Source organism: Molothrus aeneus, chromosome 9 (genome assembly GCF_037042795.1).
Source record: "Molothrus aeneus isolate 106 chromosome 9, BPBGC_Maene_1.0, whole genome shotgun sequence".
Lineage (NCBI taxonomy): Eukaryota > Metazoa > Chordata > Aves > Passeriformes > Icteridae > Molothrus > Molothrus aeneus.
Window position 1 is genome coordinate 31,144,063 of NC_089654.1, and position 10,210 is coordinate 31,154,272.

Consider the following 10,210-nt stretch of genomic DNA (forward strand, 5'->3'; position numbering starts at 1 on the left):
TCACAAGGCACTATCTTCCCCCATCCCCAAGGAAGTCTCCTTGTTTTGTTTTCCTTGCCCCACAATGAAACTCTAAAAACTGGGGTTTAGGGAAAACTAAAAATATTTTTTAAAAAGCATTTTGCTGTTGGGAAATAAATGTTTATTTGACTGTGCATTACAGGAGTAAAAAAATCATCTGCATTGCTGCATTTGCTGTTGTTTTAGTCTTACAGTTTTTCAAAGTAAAAAGATAAATATAAAATACAGCTGTTTGCCTAAACTACGGAGTATAGTATTCATGTGTATTCATTGGTGTAGGGTGAAGTTTATGCTGATTATCATGTAAAACATGTGCTATGAAGGCACTTGATCTACAGTATACTAAAATAATACCAGTGTCTTCTGGGTTTTTCTTCACAGATAAAATGTATTGGTATTTTGGCTTGTTTTTTCTGGGTATGGACACACAAACACATTACTTTCCCTTCAGACTCCCTGAGAATTAGATACAAGCAAGCCTGACCCTTGAACATCCTCCTGCAACACAGACGTGTAAAATTACAGGAGTAGAGAATAGAGATAAGAATTGTTTTTATCTTCTCTCTCTGTGCTTCTTTAGGAAAAAACCCAGAGAGAGAGAATTATGTCTCTCTGTTCAGAGAATGTGAATGCCACACTGGTTTACATCAATAACTAATCTGATAATTTCAAACCTCATTAAAATTGGACTCTAAGCAGCACTATTATTGTGGTGCACAGCACAGGCTACTCCTGCAGAGAGACACAGTGATTTACTGATGACAGGTAAGTATGTTAATCAATAAATACCAAATGTACAATATGATGTCTGGCTTTGCAGGAAGTTATATTGGTAAATTGTAATTATATGTGGGCCCTAATGACAACGTGTGATGGAAGTGGACATGTTTAACCTATCAGTTATCTAAGGCCTCAACATCTGTCATTTTTTTATTGAATTCTCAAGCTAGGATTGATGTATATGTCCACAGCAGAATACAAAGTAAGTCTGAGCATAACCTCCACCAGAACAGAAAGCTTTAAGACAATTTGGTGTTGTAAGTAAAGGGAGTGCTACTATAACAGATAATCCTTTCCTTTTGCAGTGACCCCATATAAAGGGATTATCATGCAATTATGTGATTATACAGCTCATAAAACCACTCAGCAAGAAAAGACTCCCCAGGAAATCCAGCTGGGGATAGCATAGCTTTTGCTGCTGTTAACTCCTGATGGGTATACAGAGAATTGGACTTCAGTTTGATTATGCCTGCAAGATGCCACAGCAAAAAAAAAAAAAAATTATACGATCTCTTAAAAAAAGAAATTCCTGCAGGAAAGTAAATAGGTGACAAAAGCCAGCCTGAGCAGAAGTAAAAAAAAAAAAACACCTCAGCAAAATACACAAGGATCACATTAAGGAAAGGCTTCCCACTTCTGTTTGACTTAGAAATTGAGAAGACCTTGATATCTGTGTCAAAGTGGAAGAGTCTTGTGGCGACCAAGAATAATAACTCTGCATACCCAAACAGGTTCAGCACACACAGCTTTCCAAAGGGGTCACTCAAAGCGCTGCTCAGGTCCTAGGCTGATAGAGAGACCCTTCCTCTCTGCAGAAAGGACATTATCCAGAAGGAAGAAAAAACCTACCCACAGAAAATACTGAGGGAAATCACAGAGGGACACACAAACATGTTTTTATGGCACAAAATGTTTAGTGGGTATCTTACAGATCATGAATCTACCAACTCTTATTCTTGGTGGGCTTATTAGTTTTATATTTACTTCTAGAAATAAATAAAATTGTTGGGATTTGAGGCTTGGTTTCCTCTTCCCCATGTTTATCCGACACTCCCCAGCTGGAAAAAAAAGAGGGTCTTTTCCCCAAAATAGATTTGTTGTTAAATGCCAGAGATCTTTTTCTTGCTTGACTTTTCTTTTGGGTTACCAGATGAAGGGCAATAACACAGTATTTCATCAGGTCATATGATTTATAAAACAGTAACTAGTGGCAGCTGCAATAACAAATCACTGCTTTTGTCATTTTCATTAACAGCACTTGAACGAGCTCAGGTATACTTTTCCACTGGCAGACAAACCTAAAAGGCATTTGTTCACATTAATCATTCAAAGCTACTGTTAAAAAAGATTAAAAATTTGAAAATAGCTAAATTGGCAGAATTCTCCTTCTTCCCTCATATATTTAAGAATAAAAAAAAAATCAAAGAGGTGATTCTTCAAATATTAAGTTTGGCAAGATTAAAATGCAGATTAATAAAACCACTACAGAAATTAAATGTATTCAACCTTGGAAACTGTTGACCAATGGAGGCTCCCTTAAGAAAATAATAAAAAACAACCCATACTGGACAGATGGTCTAGGGCTTTTTTGGGTTTTGTTTTCAAAAGAGCTGACAAAGATTTTCCTTTTTAAATATGAGCTATGTTGGCCTACTTTCTTAATAACAGCTGTGAAATTTATACTCTATCATTATACTGTTATTTCCATGAATTTTACATCGACTCTTTGTGTATAGATAATTAAGTGTAGAATTAAAAATGCAGATTGTAGATCAGGTCTATAAAACAAAGTAAAAATCTGCTTATAATTAGAGTCACCAAAATAAAACTTTAGAAATAACATAGCCTATTTTTTTTGGTACAGATGAGTAGTAAATTACAACATAAAATGTCTCTCCACTGTGCATTCCAACAATTTCAGAGATTAAGTTGTTGGGAGGATTTTCTCTCAATTTTGTACTTCCATACTACCTCTAGATATCCCTTCTTTCAACTCACAAGAAATGAATGTTAGGCAGTCTCACTCTAAGTGCAGCAATGAGCCATTACACAGAACTTGGTACAGTAGACAAGCAATCTAAACAAATTGTGAACAGAGATGTTTATCACCAATTACAGGCCAGATGAGGATGTTTGGGAACTTACATCTTCACAGGAAAGGGAAATAACTGCAGCATTTCCAAGTATTACCAAATGTACGTACTGTTGCAATCACAGGGCCCTTCAGAAACTGATGTTTGAGCTAATGCTCATTAACAGAGAGCAATGGAAGAAGTCCTCCAAAAAGGACATTTTGCTGCATGTGCTGATTAGCTGGAACCCATGGCTACAGAACATAGCTGGTTTGGGCAAAGACTACATCCTGACACAGGTTTACCTACAGTCTCCTACGATGCAGCCTCACAGAGACGGTCATCTCAGTAGAATTAACCATTTAATTTATGTCAGTAGTTTTGAGAAGCTTTGCTATTAAGATTTTAAATCTCAAATTTTAAAAAGGCTTTAGAAAATATAAACTTAAAAAATTCAAATTTAAAATAGCAGACCCAAATGAAGGTCTGATTAGAATACACAAAAGATTCTAACTTTTTTTAAACAAAAAGGAAAAAATAATTGGATGAAACAAAGAAAGATAAAAAGATGCAAGAGGAGCAAACTGTGTCTTGAGGAAGCAAATAATGCAGTCCAGCATTCTTTGAGATACTACACATCATATGTACACAGATTCTAAGAACTGTGAATTCTCATTACACCCAAAACATGATCTCAGCCACTTGCAGCCAAATTGTGCAATGGGTTCTTCAGAAAGGAATGTAAATTATTAGGACATTATGACAATCATGTCATATTCTGGATCCCAGGCAGTGCCTTTCTGTTGACTTTCATGTGCCTACATGTCCTTGTGAGAGCTGTGATGTGAAATGGGATGCTGTGACGTGTTCTGCAGCTGCTCAGCATTACAAGCACACACATTCTGCCTTGGCTGAGCTGCACTAACCCTTCATAGTGTGTGAACTCCTTGGGATGTGTGGGGCTTCTCCTGGGACCAGGACATCTGCCACAGGTCACTGGACATCCTGTGCATGCCCTGCTAGTAAGTGGATGCCACAAGAGGTCCTAGAGCATCTCTGTAGGACCAGAGGCCTGTGCTTACACAACTGAATCAAGCCTGCTTCTTAAATCTATCAGCTGAAGGTTTCACATTTGCCAGCCTTTACCTACCACTGGCATCTTACAGAAGCCTTTCAATGAATGGTTCATCTATAAACTTCTTTTTCTCTCCAAAACTGCCATGACAATTGTCTCAAGATTCCCGTACCTCAGATTTCACTGAACTTAAAATATGACACAACTATGCAGGGACTAGGAGCCACTCCTCACTGTAAGGACATGCACCTCACAAAATTGAGAAATGGGGTAGGTCCACACTGTGGAGATCAGTCAAACAGGGGGTTTCAACCATGGCAAACCTCCACCAATGAGCTGCAGCCATCCTTCCCAACTACAGTTCTCCAATGCCATTTCCTCTCTGGATTTCTGCATTAGGTACACAGACCTGAGGATAAGGGGGAAATCCTGAGGCTTTACATGAGGCCAGGAACAAGGCTGCAGTTCCTCTTCCACAACCCCACTCCCCCATAAGTTGCAGGATCCCACAGATCCATAGCCTGTACTTCTCAGTGGGAAACAATGCAGAAGCCAAACCCTAAAAGAGGGTACCAAAGGTTTGGTGTGAGCATTGCCTTCCTGCCCAGCTCTGCCATGGCAGTGAGAGCATGGTGCCAGGCCTGAGCTTCAACACCAAACCCCAGCTGGAGACTGCATTTCTGATTGCTGGCATTCCTGGTGCTTGTGAAATGCAAACGGCTTCTGCATCTGTTCAGCTCCTCACAGAATTAGTTTGCTACCCCTGTCTAGTGTCCTGGCTTGCCTGTCTCTTGGGTCTCAGGCTGCTACGTCAAAACTTGCCCAGAACATCCATCACAAGGGCTGTCACTACACACTGCACCAGCCATGGCAAATAGGTTTTCCTCCCACACGCCTCACGTGCAAGTGTTGATTCCAGTAATCACCTCAGAAACAAACAGGTGAGTAAACAAGAATGAGATATCCACACACCACCCCTGACCCCCAAAGAAATTGTTACATACTCAACTATTTCATGGAGTTATTTCCTTCCTGACATGCTCTACTTCGCCTTTGAAAAGAAAAAGAGAACAGGGCTGTAACTTTATTTGCATAAATTTCAAGGAAAGAACTCCCAAAATTTGTAAAAGCAGTTTTCAGACATTTGCAATTCTTAAAGATTTTTCATTCACAATATATGACCCAGTCAGTTCTTAATGAGTCTTTCAGGACCATGGCAGATTACATTAATTCTGAACATCAGTAACCATTCACATTTTCTATTAATTACTTTACCAGTGAATACCTATTAGTTTTAATATAATAATTCAAAAAACTCCACATTTAATGAAAAAACTTCAAAAGGAGGAAATACCTAGCCTGTGAAACATTGCCCACGTTTTCTTTACTCATAATTGCATTTGTTGCTGAAATGATCTTTTTAATAATGAAAGAGGGTTTTATAACTAATACATGTAATCTCATTTCAGTTCACCTGCCAGTGCAGACATTACTTGTTTATTCTCATTACTTTCTTCACACTCTCACTGTTTTTCATTTTAGCTGTACCTTTACAACAGTTTCTGCTGGCAGGCACCCTGCTCTTGTTTCCTAGAACATATTTTCTTTATATATTTATCTCAGTATCTCTGCAAATTCTTTCCCTTTCTGTCTTCTATATTTTTACATCCTTTTAAAAGCATATTTAACAGTCACATATTTCAGGATTGTAAAAGCTTTGATGTTTGTTTTAAATAACTCTGGAACCACATGGCATTGGCTCCAGATGAACATCTATCACAGCTCTTTTGGATGAGTTCATACTCTCTCAGGAGTAACCTGATGCTACTTTAAAGACCTCTCTCCATTCTAACCCTACAGATCCTTCCAACATCACCACATTTTTGTCATAATCAGACTGGGTAACGTGTCCCAAAGTACCACTAAAACAGTGCACAGCAAAGCTCTCAGTTCCACAGCTCCTCCAACCAAATTACAGTGGGGCAACTCTGGTGAAACTTCTGCTGCTGCTGCTTCAGTATGGCAATTACTTCCCTTCAGCACAATTTGTGCTAGAGCAGAATAAAATTGCTCAGAGGATGATAAACCTGTATTGTCTTTGCAATTGCAGTACACTTAAATGTCAGTTCACTGACATTTAAACCAGGTATTTTACATTGCTAAGTATGGAAGAGTGGGAGAATCTACCTCTAGAGTCAATTACAGAAGTGGGAAGTTGCAAAAAAAAGTTACCAAGATAATTATGCTCCGTCTAGCTCTGCTTCTCTAATAAACTTGCAAAGTATGGCATTGCAAAATCTTCAGGGAGTTTTTTTAGGAGATTAAACAGTGAAGATGAATTCTAGCAAAGACTTTATATGTTTCAATAGGCAAATGTTTAACAGATTACGCTAATAATTTTGCCTTTACCAGCTTAGCCTGGAATTACTGATTATTGTGCAGTGGCGCATGAAGTTCATTGTCTAAATGATCCAGATAGTAGTTCTTTCACAGATCTTGAAAGAATTCTTCCAATTTTCATACCTGCACTGGGTGTGCCAGCCATTTTGGCTGAAAACCAAGGTTTTCTACCCAGCATTCAGCGGTTTGCAAGCAAAGCCAGCCAGCTGGAGTACACCTGCACTTGTAGGAAGGTATTAATCTACTCCACCTGCACTTCACATTAGCAGAAGAAAGATCATTTCCAGTGCCAAGAGCTACCTGACCTCATTAGCAGAAGTTTACAACCATTTCTGAGCAGCTGCTTTGATTAAAGCACTCACAATTCTGAGGCTGTCAGGCTTTACCAGTGATGTAACTTGAAAGGATTTCTGGGCACAGAGGACTTGAACTGTCATGTATTTACATTATGTTAATGCTGGTAGTCCTCATGGAAAGCCCCAGGCCATTAGTACATGCTGCTTTAAAAAAATAAAAACAAAACAAAACCCAACACACAGAAGAATCAAAAGAGGTAAGAAGCAATGAGACTCAGGGGCATTTCGGGTTTCCTAGGGGAACATTGCCCCAAATAAACAGCAGAAAGGAGTCAGGGTGAGGCCAGCTTACCCCAACCTGACCTTCTCCCCTCCACCTTCCTTTTGGCCAGGGCCACACCTTTCGACAGCACACTCCAAGCCACAACAAACACTTGAGCCCCTCCTGATATCTCAGGAGAGGCAGGACACCTGGGTGTTATCAGCACTCACAAGGCAGTGGAAATGGAAAAGCCGCCACAGCAGTCTGGGGCTCTTTACCTGCTACCAACCAGACAAACATTGCACCCACGAGAAAGGGCAACTGAGTCTTGCATTTAGTGAATCCATCAGCTACAGGAAAGCTTGAGGGGTTACTCCCATGACATTAATGGTAAATGTTAATGTTCAAAGAAACAAGGTTAACAATTAGGACACATAAATAAAGCTCTTTATTAAGACAGATACTTCTAAGATTTCCATCTAAAGACAATATCCACATTACCACATCAAGCCATCTTAAATTCCAGTTTCTATTTCAGTAAGAGGGCATAATTCTGTATTTTTTTACTAGAAAATTATTTTTAATGTGTGCAGCTTAAAAACCCATAAAACAGTTAATCATTTAATTATACAGAGGCATTTAGAGACGCAAACTGCACCAAACATCTAAACAGAAAGCAGAAATTTAAAGTTTCCAACAGACTTTCCTCGTTCCATTTTATTTGACCTTTTTTTATTTAAAAACACAATTGACATATGTTCAACAGGCTTCAGCAGGCAGAATGTTTTAATTAGGATACCACTCCTGCAAGACCAGAAATAAGAGCTAAGAAAGCAGAGAAACAAAACTATAAAAAGACCTTGCTTCCCATTTAGCCTAGCACAAAACTTTCTCAAACAATTTAAAAACTGGCACATGTGGAGGATAGAAGAAATTTGCTTCACCCTCCCAGCTTGTGCACAGTCCATTCCTGCAAATGCACCAGCACACATTGCACCAGTAATATCCAAGAATGCTCACCTTTAGTCCAGATGTACAATAATATCACTGAAGCAATGAAAACAGTATTTACGATCAATGCTGTAAAGGGTGCAATTTTAATCCAATGGAAAATACCATTATAGAAATTCAGCATTCCTTTGGTTTTCAATGAAGTAAAATTGATTTTGGTCCGTTTTCCACTGTTGCTATTTTTAGTCTGTTTGAAGCACCATTCTTCTTTCTTTTTCTTGGCCAAACAGCTCTGTTAATGGATGTACAAAGCAGACCTGCCTGGACAGGCAGAGCAGAGCCTTCTCTTAGGCGATTTTATATATTGTAGCAATTTTATCATTTATACATCTATATTTTATTCTTGTATCAGCCCGGCACTCATACTGATCCATAATGATCAGGAAAGAGCATGGACAAGAGGTTGTGCCTGGACATGGAATGGTAGAGCAAAAGAAGAATACAGTGATACAGAAGCAAGATTTGAAAGGTAGCTTCACAAAGAGAATAGCATTTAGAGAAAAGATCAGGAAACAGGCAAGTTATTCCCTTTCACATTTCTCCTTTCCAGCCCCTGCAAAGCTTGATTGCAACATGCAAAAAGGACCAGTTATATCTCTCAGTTGCTTTAATATTAAGTCCAGTTGGAAGCCATTGTAATCATTGCTGTTCAGCCCAAACTGCCCAGAGAGAAGGGAAAGCCAGCAGCTAGACACAGCTCATGATTTCTGTTACAGAGCTGTGGGTCTTGTGCTTCCCTTCCCTCCCTTTCTAATTCATGCTTTTAAAAGTAACACTACTGTCAGAGATATGTTTGAACTCCCCCAAAGGCACTTAGAAGGCCTCATCAGCTCCCAGAAAGAAAGTAATTACCCAGCACTGCTTAAAGCAGGACAACAGCTGTCACAGCAGTTCCCAGGGAACATGTGGCTAATTTCACACACACAAAAATCCCAACTGGACTCCCAAAATGAGTAACTTCACTAAGAGCATTGACAAAAATCACAGCCTTTTTGGTGTATAAAAAGATGTAGTTGTCTTAGATAAACAGTTATTTGTTTCTTAAACCATTATTTGCTTCTGTACTTGTTTCAACTCAATTTTCTTGTTTCTCCTCTCATTCCTTGTTGAAGATAACATTTAAAGATATGCAACATTCCTTGTTTAATTACAACTCTGAATTTAGTTCTCAAATCCAGCATCTTCCATGGGAGAAGTTTTACTTCAAGTATAGTTGTATCTTTATAACCAGACCACACCTGCACAACCTGCTACTGTAACCTTTTTGCCTCTTCCTGTGAGTAATATAGCATAAAAAAAGCATGAAAACAATTCCATCTAATGAAGATGATGTCAAAGCATTCCCAGAACTGTGTCCAGAGTGGGAATGTATAATAGGTACTGTATGTGGACCAAAAAAAAACCAAAAAAAACAAAACAAAACAGAAAAGAAAAGCAGTAAGCCCACACACTTCGTTTACCTTTCAAATTCTTACTGCATCAACTTCTCCACCCACCAGTACATTCTCAAGGATCTAGGGGAAGTTTTTGTTTTCTGGTTTGGTTTTTCTACTCCCCACCATTAGAAGCATCTATCTTCAGAAAAAAAAGTCCTGAATAGTCCAGCTAATTCAAGCTGATTGACACTGTTTTGCTCCTGTGCGTGCCTTTCTAGATTCTCAACACAAGTAGTCATGTATTTTGCCTTAATTTTTTATAAGTTACTTTTACCTGCCTGGAGAAAAATCTGATATTTTATTACAGTGTTCAAATTTCAAGAGAGACCATTTATCTCTGCCACCTGCTTTGAAGATCAGTGCAGCTTTATTTGTTATTACAAATATGTAGCACATCAGAAGGCTTCAGCATGCTAAGATGGTTCAACAGCTGCTTAAATAATAGACAATTAACTGTTAGTCTTCAAAGCATGAATCAGAGCTGTTAGGCATGCCATTAGCAAGACTGATTTTTAACATGCTTAATATTTATACATGTGTTATACAGAGACCACACAAATATTTATGTTAAGCAAGAAAAGCACAAGGAATGGTCTGCACTTTGTTACAACTACTAATATTCTGCATGGCATAAGACTTCAAATATTATAGGCACGTTTGATGTCTCTGCTTTTAATTGAAGTTGGAGGACTGTGCAGGGCTCAGTTAATGAACCAAGCCAAAAATGTTTGGAAATACTCTCCAAGCAATCATCTAAGTCTAATTCTTAGACTTGCTCATAGACTCTCATTGATGACCTAAAATCTGTTAAACCTCCACAACTTCCTTATAGAAATTCTTTCCAGTGATTGATAATG